Source organism: Tupaia chinensis, unplaced genomic scaffold, assembly GCF_000334495.1.
Source record: "Tupaia chinensis unplaced genomic scaffold, TupChi_1.0 Scaffold143824_1, whole genome shotgun sequence".
In the NCBI taxonomy this organism is placed as follows: Eukaryota; Metazoa; Chordata; class Mammalia; order Scandentia; family Tupaiidae; genus Tupaia; species Tupaia belangeri.
Genome location: NW_006203674.1, coordinates 459,654 through 470,060, shown reverse-complemented (window position 1 = coordinate 470,060; position 10,407 = coordinate 459,654). Strand labels below are relative to the sequence as shown.

Below are 10,407 nucleotides of genomic sequence, written 5' to 3'. Positions count from 1 at the left end.
TCTCCCTGCTGAGATAGTCAGACTTTCTGTTAGGTCTCCAGCCACAAGAACATGGGGGTCTGGGGTGGGGAGAAAGAAGGGGATCTTCTTTGGGGGTGGGAGTAGGGGATGAGGAAAGGGAGAAAAGCAACAAATCTATTTGCCCTTTGCTGCCCTTGAGGAGAGTTAGTGCCATAAGAGGCTTTGGGCCTTGCTAACATCCAGCATCTCCATTTTATGAAATGAGGGTTTGCAGCAGCAGCTCATCGAAGCACACAGATTACTATTAGCGATAGCACCTCCCAAGCACTGTACCTATTGTCCTGGTTCACCGAATGCCAGACAGCCCTCCCGCGGGGGAAGCTCACAGCCAACAGGGCCCAGCTCCTCCAGCAGACTCAGTATCTCTCCCTGCCTGAGAGCCCAGGCCACTCAATATCCCGGAAGATAGAGATCAATCCCAGCGCACCAGAGAGGAAACCGATCAGTCGAGAAAGAGAGGGCCCTGCTTGGAGATTAGCAGATCTGGGGAAAAAAAAAATTAACAGCAGCTAATTCAGTCACACTTAATTTAAAGTCTTCCCAAAAAGAGGTTTAATCTAGATTAAATAAAGTAGGATCTGTGTGCTTGCTGGTAACTCGAAAACTCTTGATGAAATTTTGCAGTAGTTGTTGATCATCCATTTTTCTTATTTCCTGCATATCTCCAGTCCCACTGATGATTATTGCCGGAGTACCGAGTCTGCCGAAGGTTTTGCATTTGATAACAACATTGGATAAGACAGGAAGCATCATATTTGAATACAAATGACAGATTCCAGTGTACATACCACATATTTACTCCTCATTAACTATTCATTCAACAAACATTTAATAAGCAACTATTATGCTCTGGGCTTTTTGGTGGGCTGGTGTGGGGGGGTCACAGTTATGTATACATTATAAATTCTGCCCCTCAAGCACTCTTGGTCTAGCAAATAAAATTGTAAATGATGAAACCACCACTCAGAATGATAAGTGCTCTAGCAGGTATTTGAGTAACGTGGTTTGGGAAATGCAGAAGAAGGACAATTAATTCAAGCATGAGGGCGAGATGCTGGGAAGGAAGGGAGTCACATAGGAAGTGATATTTGAGTTACATTTTGAAGGATGAGTAGGATTTTCCAGGAAGACACCATTTGTTCTCATCTCCCTTTGACAACGGAAGCTCAGCAACGTAGAGAAACTCTTCCAGGATCCGGGTTATAAATGGCACAGCAGACCTGAACCCTGGGTGCCTGACTTCGGAGGCAATGCTCACTGGATGAGTCCTTTCTTGCCATGTCTGTCCCCTTTAGCCCCTGAAAATAGGACCTCTCTTGTGCGGAGGTTGGAGTAGAAAGCACTCAGAAACTGCTTTATCCCAGAGTGGCTGCAATGCCAAAGCCTGGGGTGGAAGTGGTGGGGGATGTGTGTGGAAGGGCCTCTTGTGAAGGATGCTGGGCAGGCGATGGGCTCCACCCCAAAAGCCCCTCTGGCACGCCACGATGAGAGCGGATCCTCCCTCCACAGACCCGGCTGTGTTCCTTTCTCTAACAACTGAACTGATTAGAAGAAAACTTTGACTTGATTAGTGATCATTGTCTGGGTGCAGCCGTGGTTGTAAGCTGCTCATTTTGACGAGGGGAGGAATGTTTTGAAAACTACCAGCAGTATCTTACTGCCTGAATGAAATGCAGGCACATCTCAGCCCCTCTCCACATCTGGTCTGTCTCTGCTTTGCTGTTCAACTGGCCCTAGCCTTTCCTGCAGGGAGGGCTGGGCAGGTAGGGCAGAGCTGTGCTTCCTCGAACTACTCTGTGCATGTGCGTCTTGAATCATGGCCAAACCCGCCCTGCGCCTGTCTACTGAATCCAGTGTCACTGAAGCCAGGCAGCCCCTAAGCTACACTAAGGCCCCGACATCAGATATCTGCAGAGACAACGTACACTGTTCTCATGCCCTCAGACAGTTGTCAGACCTGCTTGGGAAAGTGGCTCGACCACTTTGTGCCTCAGTTTCCTCATTAACGTGCAGATAGTCACTGTACCTTGTAAGGTTATAGAGTCTTGCCATAAGGTGATATAAATAAGGCATTTAGCACAGTACTTGGCATGGGAATGGTGCTACATGGTCGTAGTTGTTGTTAATTATGGAAATCCCACTTAGCTCTTTAGGATTTGTGGGACCTTGGGCCATCCCCTCAGCTCCCTTGTAAGATGTTTGTGAAGAAACAGGTTGTTGGTGAAGATTCAACAGGACGATGAATGTGGAATACCTTATATGGGCCGGATGGAGAGAGACCAAGGACTCCGTGTGCATTACACGGGTCTAACTTGAGTTGCATCAAACACAGTTGTTCAGCCTAAAACCAGGAAAAGGCCCGCTGGACCAGAGTTCCCAGGTGGTATTTACTGCGAATGCTCTAGGGATGGGAGATGTAGTCTGCCCTGTGGAAGTTCAGACCAAAAGGGACAGGAATACAATACTCAAAGGCTGGGGGTTCCCTAACCTCAGTCCAAATACAGAGGCCAAGGCCAGCATTCAAGCACAGAAAGACACAGTGTAGGCATGAGCCCTGTGGGGAAGGGTTGATCAGGGGAGGGTTTAAAGACACTGGACAAGGGACATCCCTGTGGGTAGGGGAGGAGAGAGAGAACACGGTGAAGCAGATGCATACTAGGGGCTTTCCTCTACCCTCTTGTCTAACTCCCCAACAGGTCCCCCAGGGCCCGGCTTGGCAGCTGCAGACCCTGGCCTCAGAGAGGTCCTGGGACAGCTCTAGTTCCCACCAGTAGTAGCGTGGAACTGGGCATGGGTCTTGCCACTGTGCTGGACTGTATTTCCTGTTCCAAGAACATTCCTTGCTAACCTCTTTTCTTTTGGGCCTGGGATCTGTGATGTGTGCTGATCTGAAACCTGGCTGCATCTTTGAGTCTCAACGTCATTTTGAGCATCAGTGTTCAGTTCCTCTAGCACTCAGTGGTGCCTGGTGCTCAAAAGATGCTCATTAAAACTGTGTTTGCTGCACAGAGACCACTGAATCCAGCAAACACTAGCTGTTCTGCTCTGCTCTGCCCCTTCTGAGAAGAGAGTATTTATGGGAGCACACAGAAGTGGTGTCCCTGCCCTCCATTTCCAGCACACCTATTTCTAGGTTGGACTGGGTTAGTCCTCAGGCTGTGGTAGACACCTGATCTGTATCTCTGTCCTCCTACTCACCTTTCTCTTCTCTCTCTTCTCTTCTTCTCTTGTTCTGTATCCATTTTCTTTTGCTCCTTGATACTTCCCTCTCCAACCCTCACCATTTCCTTTAGTTTTCACCCCCTTACCCTCGCTGCATCTCTGCTGGGCCTGTCCCCAGTAGGCATGGACATTATCCTGTGTCTAGGGCACTCGCTTTCACTCTTGAGCAAAAGCAGCGTGAGCTGGCCTATTGCTGTCATGGTAGCTGGCCTGCAACCCAGGGAGGGAGGAAAGGCCCCAGATGGACGTTCTGACACCTGCACCGAGCCTTTCGATCTCAGGTAAGGTGTTTCCACTCTGAGTTGGAGTTTCCTTTCTGTTCTCCTTTTTTTCCTAGGACTATGGCAAGAGTTAAATAAGGCCAAACCAGACCCTGTATGCAAATGACAGAGCTCTGGCATTATAGTACCCTGATTCTGGTTCTGGCTCTGCTGTTGACGTTGGTCAAGTTATAACCCTGGAGCCTCGGTTTCCCTATTAGCAAAACTCAGTAGCTCACTGGTGGTGGTGGTGAGGATTCAGTGTGGTGACAATGGGAAAGCGCTGAATAAATGTTAAAGCTCTGACTCAGCTGCCATTTTGTGGATGGTGCCCCAAGCTGTTCCCCACCTGCAGTCTCCCCCCTTGGGAGAGAACTGGCCACTTTCCCAAGACTGCCTGAAGGTGCCCTTTTTCCCTTGCCCTCCCCAGGGGACTCAGCTCTGCCTTCTCTTGCCAGCCATCTTCTTCACAGCCTGGCTGTTTCACCCTGGGGGTGCTGAGCAGGCCCTTGTCTGAGAGTCCAGAGTCTGGCCACGTTGAGGTTGTCCGCAAACTCCTGGCAGCCGGGCCGCTGATTTATCTCCTGATGCACTCTTTGCCATCTGTTTTTATATTGCTTTCAGCACAAGATAAGTGGCTCCCATACAGCGCTGAGCTTCAGAGATTGCAAAGTTCATGAGTTTGCAGAATTTATGATAAGGCAGAGAATTGTCTTAGTGCATCATTCATGTGCGCAAGGTCCAGAACGAAACGCCGCTGCTTCCAGATGTTTTCTTCCTTTTCCCCATGCCCTCCTTGAGAGGAGGGGATGGCCAGCCAGCATCCCCTGCTCTTGAGTCTGGACCTCATGAAGGCTTCAGTTCCTTACTAGCTTTTTCAGTGACACGATCAGGAGCACTGTTCCACGGGAGGAGAGGGGAGGAAGAGAGAGTCTGGGGGTGGCTGATCCTCATGCTCCTTGACTCCAAGGTAATTAGCTGATAACCAAAGTGTTGGGCAGGTGTTCTCTGGGCTGAATTATAGTGAGCACAAGTGTCCAGTGTTTTATTTCTCTTAAAGTTTTTGTTTTTAAATTTTCATCTGTTGTGATATGTATCACAAATTTATAAATAAAAAGATAAAAAATGATTGTATTTCTGGGGCTGAAAAGTCACACAGTAGTAATACAATGCTCTGTGAGACTGATTCATATGGGAGGGTTCTGGGTTCATGTTCAGAGACCTCTCTGAATACTCCAGGTGCATGTATGCCTGTGACCCAGGGCTGGCCGAAATTGAGTGTATCTAATGGTGTGAAGACCCTGTTGAGGGTATCTGTCTCTCTGTCTTTCTTGTGTGTGTTTCTCTGTGTGTGTGTCTGTGTGTGGGCGTGCACGTGAGAGAGCATCTGGCTCTCTCACTCATGGAAGAGGGAAATAAATAAAGAAAATAAAGTCTAGGAGGCCGGCAGATGGCAAAGCAGTTACATCGCTAGACTCTAACATGGCCAACTGAGGTTCAAGTCCAGGACCCAGTAGCTTGAAACTCATGGATTCATGCCCAATATCCCAGAAGGAGAATGGAAGGGATTGGAACATGGCCATTCCCCTGCGGGGTGATTTCTCACTGTCTCTGTCTCTCTCTCTGGTGAGTGCACATACCCTAAGGCAAAGCCTCTAAAAAAAAACAAAGAAAAGAAAATCTACACTTAGCTATTCCACTACTCTCTATGTTTTGAAACTCTATTACATAATATCTATTTCATTCATTCATTGCTCCTTCAACAGTATTTATTCTCTGGAGTCAAGCAACTCTGAGTTGGAATCTCAACCCCTTCACCTACTAGTTGGTTTTACCAGGACAAATTATTGGGTCACCGGAAAAGTCACAACACATTTTTGCATAGAAAAACATAGAAAAATATATCATGACTTTTCTGATGACCCAATATTTAACACATACAAGCCTTAAGTTCCCCATTTGAAAAACAGAGTTAATAATAGCATCTACTTCATAGGTTATTGAGAATTAAATGAGATAATTCATGCAAAGGGCATAGCTAGTCCCTGGAAACCAAGAAAGCACTCATTACATATTTGCTCTTAGTATTAACTATTATTCTTTCTGTACCAGGCCCAGGGGTACATAAACTCTCAAGGAGTTTTGGTCAGTGGTTACGGCACCAAGAACAGAGATATGGCTGAAAGGTCTGTCAAGTATAATAGGCTCGCAGAGGGGCAGCTCACGTTTCGGGTGGGAGGTTAGAGATATCTTTGGAGGGTGTGGTGTTGGGGCTGATTCCTGGGAGAAGGAACCAGTCAGGTGAAGATGGTGGGAGACAGCAACCCTAAGAAGGAGAGGTGGCATGTGCCGTGTCTCAGAGGAGCTGAGCATGTGGCTGGCTCTGGAATTAGGTATGTTTGAATATGGTGGGAGGGAAGAGACCAGGCAGAGGTTGTGTGAAATGAGATGGAGAAGATGCAGGGTCATCTTGCGCAAGGTTCTGCCCCACATTAGGGATTTTGCACTTGATCCATGGTAAGCCCCTGGAGACTTCCAGTTACTCATTGAAGGTTAGCTACCACGGATTGAGTGTTTCTTATGTGCTAGCTATTGAAATGTCCTTTATGTGCAAGAGGCTATTATTTTTGTTGTTGTTTTAATTCACTGGAGGGTAAGAGGGCTTGCCAGAGGGAGAGAAACAGAGAGACAGAGAGAGGGAGAGGGAAGAAGCACTCCTCAACAGGGCAAGGTAATGCCACAATCACTTCCCCAGTTCACCGACCTGTTAGGATTTTGGGCATGCATGCACATGCACCTGGCATGTTTTTCAAGCCGCTAGGTTTGGGATTTGAATGGTATGGTCAGCTATGTGAGATCCAGGTGTCTCAATCACCAGGTTATGGAATTGGCCCCAGAGAGTCCATCATTAATATTGGGTTGTTGGAAAAGTCATGATGTATTTTTTTCTATGTTTTCGTGTGAAAAAATGCATCATGACTTTTCTGTATGCCACAATACATCACAACAACTCTGTAAAAAAGATCTTACTGTGCTCATTTTACAGATGGGACTATTGAGATTAAATCACTCAGTTAAGGTCACACAAGTGGTGGAGCTGGTATTTCTAGAGAGGTCTTTCTGAAACGAAAGCCCTTGACCATAATTTTATGCTGCTCCCTAACTGTGCCATTCTGCTCCTTCAAGACACTAAGTGCGTATGTCATTTAGGACTAGTTGCCATGGCTGACAAAGTAGAGGAAGACTGGCGAAGTCTTGACTTGGAGTGACCAGGACGGAAATGTGCTGAGTTCAGGTTGGCATGCTGTGCACGTGAATTTAGCAGGCCTTCTCTCGCTAAGCAGTGGGCAGCGGTCAGTGGTGGAGTCAGGTCCAAGTTAATGGGCAGGAGTTTCAGCATGTGGGCAGAGGTATTTGCAAGGCATCTGAGGTGGTTGCAAGACCTGAAAAACAAACAGGACTTCAGGAATTCCTGTGTCCAGGGTCCTCTGCAGGTGCTGAGTAGAGTGATTGCTCTGAAACACACACCTGGTGTGCAGGCTCAGCTCCATGACCACCCTGATGTGTCCTTCCCTGTTTTCTGTTGACATCCATGGACTTCCGCTCATGCCATTCCTTAGGCCAGTCGATCCTTAGCTGGTCTTCTTGACTCAAAGCAAACTGTCCTTCTTTCTGGGCTTTTCCTCTTGACTATTGGTTTTCCCCTGCCCCAGAAATTCGCCTTTGGATATCACCCTGACACATGTAACTTGGCCCCCAAAACTCTTCACTTGCGTGTGCATCCTTGGGGACCCCTTGCTTGGTTTACCTTTACCTCAGAGGTAAATATGGCAAAGTCACTGCAGGCTATGACAAAGTAACCGGAACAAGCCCTGAGCCCAGGATTCTTTCAGTATTCATTGTAAGAGGCAAATAAATAGAGGGACCAGCAGTTAGCGTAATGACTATGTTGCTGAACTCCCATGTAGTCGACTGCAGTTCGAGTCCTGGACCTGGTGGCTTAAACTCACACTGGGTGTGTGTGCATGCGTGCCTAAGATCCCAAGAGGAGAATGGAGGATAAGGGATTGCAGCATGGCCATCTCCTCTGGGGGGTGATTTCTCGCGTTCTGTCTCTCTGGTGAGTGCACGCACCCTATAGCAAAAACCTCTCAAAAAAAAAAAAAAAAGAGGCAAATAAACAGAAGAGGCATTTGTGGACAGGGGCAGAGGCCGAGTCTCCTTCTCAGAACTGGGGCCTTGCGTTCGTGTCTGAGGGCTGCAAGCAAGAGTTGCTGCTCCATCCCACCCCTCAGGAATGAAGGGTAAAGGAGGAGACAGAGGCTGGGACTAGACTCCAAGAAAGTTCAAGCCATAAGCGATGTGAAAGTCCTTGGATCGGTTTCAGACACTGAAACCACTACAGTCATGATGAACTTTTTGGGGATTCCCATTGGTGCCTCAAAGTTCTAGGAATATAGACACTCAATGAATCCTTCTGAGAGTTAGCAAAGCAGGATTCCAATCATGGTGACTCATCTGAGCAAAGCCCTTACAAGTGTCTGTGTGATAGAGCTAGATGGAGAGAGACAGCTCTGGGGACACAGAGGGTGAGGGGGGAAGGAAGTGAACTGATGGTTACTAGACAACTGTGCTGGCCCCAGCATGCCTCCTCTCTCTCAGTGCTAGGACAGAGCCCCTTTCACAGATGCAGAAGTGGAACTGGCAATGTTAAAGGATTCAGTAATGTTAAAGGTCATGTGACTCATAAGAGGCAGAGTCACGATTTGAACTTAGGTGTCTCCAACTCTGGAATTTTAACCACTGAACATGGTTTCTGAATGTCTCAGCTGGTTTGAGTTGCAGCATCAGTCAGCTTCAGCATTCATTGATATTTCCCAGAGGTATTTACATGTTAATGACAAGCTCTTGAAAAGAGAAAAATCTGTCATAACTCAAACGGCAGAAGTTTGGCTTCCTAATAGGATTTTTGAATAGGGTTTTTTTTTTTTCCCTCAGATCTGCTGTGGCTTTTGAATATTTGAAATGTGGTTAACCTGAATGAAGATGTGCCACCGGTGTAAAATATACAAGATTTTGAAGACTTGTATAAAGGAATGATGTAAAACAACTCATTCATAATTTTTATAATGACTGTATGTGGAAAGGATACAATTTTGGATATATTAGAATGCCTCATTAAAATCGATTTTATCTGTTTGTTTTTTCCTGTATTCCTGTGACTATGAGAGAAATTTAATTTACATATGTGGCCCACATTTGTGGCTTGAGTTTTATTTCTGCTAAACATACTCCTATCAAGGACAACATTGCTATATTCCCTAGTTCTTTCATTCAAAACATATGCGTTAGGGGTGACTGCTTTTCATCTAAGGTTTATCATATTCCAGAATCTACATAGTTAATCTATGTATTTTTTTTTTAATTTGTCAGAGGGCATGGGTGCTCACTGGAGACAGAGAGAGAAGCAGCCCCGGAGGGGAATGGTCATGCCCAAATCTCTTCTCCTCCATTTCTCCCTCCCTTCAAGATTTTGGGCACGTACCCACATACTTACAGTGTGTTTCTCATGCCATTGGGTCCTGGACTTAAGCTGTGCAGTTAGCTATATGATCCAGCTGTCTTAACCACTAAGCCACTGACTGGCCCTGTATTTATTGTTTTATACATACACATTAACATATAAGAATTTTTATTTGCATTTTACAGACAAAGAAGGTGGACTATTAGCCTTGGGAAAGCACAGCACAGGGATACAAGTGTGAACTCTCAACTAATTGGCTTGGGTTCAAACCTCATATCTGCTACTTACTAGCAGATATGAGGTGACCTTGGTTACTACTTGGTGACCTTTGGCATGAGACTTCACCTCTCCGTGGTTCAGTTTCTTATTTGACACTTGGAGATTATAATGGAACTACCTAGTCTAGTTGGAAGAATTCAGAAACTTCCCACATGTTACACACTTTGAACAGTGCTTACTAGCTATGGGTGTACGTGACTGTTAGCCACCGTGATCTTCAGGTGACAGGAGCTGGGATCTACACTTCATTGCCTAACCCTCTGTCCATAAGACTGCCTACAGAACATCTTTCCTGTGCTGGGCTTTGTTTTGCTGCTGCTGTGGGATATGTTACACGCATAAGGAACAATCTTGCACTCAGGGGGTTCACCCTCTATGCAGAAGAAATGACTGTGAAAACTACAATGCAGAGTAGGAAGACTTACATGGTGATTCAAAAAGAACTCCTAAAGTCCTGCTTGTTTTTCAGGTCTTGCAACCACCTCAGATGCCTTGCAAATACCTCTGCCCACATGCTGAAACTCCTGCCCATTAACTTGGACCTGACTCCACCACTGACCGCTGCCCACTGCTTAGCGAGAGAAGGCCTGCTAAATTCACGTGCACAGCATGCCAACCTGAACTCAGCACATTTCCGTCCTGGTCACTCCAAGTCAAGACTTCGCCAGTCTTCCTCTACTTTGTCAGCCATGGCAACTAGTCCTAAATGACATACGCACTTAGTGTCTTGAAGGAGCAGAATGGCACAGTTAGGGAGCAGCATAAAATTATGGTCAAGGGCTTTCGTTTCAGAAAGACCTCTCTAGAAATACCAGCTCCACCACTTGTGTGACCTTAACTGAGTGATTTAATCTCAATAGTCCCATCTGTAAAATGAGCACAGTAAGATCTTTTTTACAGAGTTGTTGTGACGTATTTGGTTGCCAGAGAAGTCATGATGCATTCTTGCACAGAAAAACATAGAAAAAAAAACCATCATGAGTTTTCCAACAACCCAGTATTAATGATGGATTCTCTGGGGCCAGCTGTGTGACCTGGTGATGTAAGAGTTCTCATGAGAGCAAGGTCACTGTGCCTTGGAGGCAACCAGAGGAGGATTCT

General features: G+C 46.3%; 1 long non-coding RNA gene across 2 annotated transcripts in view; it reads left to right on the top strand.

Annotated features, from left to right (window-relative positions):
* LOC102471398 (uncharacterized) overlaps positions 1–8,668 on the top strand; it is a 146,379-nt gene extending 137,711 nt beyond the window's left edge. For both annotated transcript variants that reach the window (XR_003547306.1, XR_336962.1), the window contains exon 4: positions 8,502–8,668. This is a non-coding gene — a long non-coding RNA (uncharacterized LOC102471398). The remainder of the gene's footprint in view (positions 1–8,501) is intronic.
* The last annotated feature ends 1,739 nt before the right edge of the window (positions 8,669–10,407 follow it).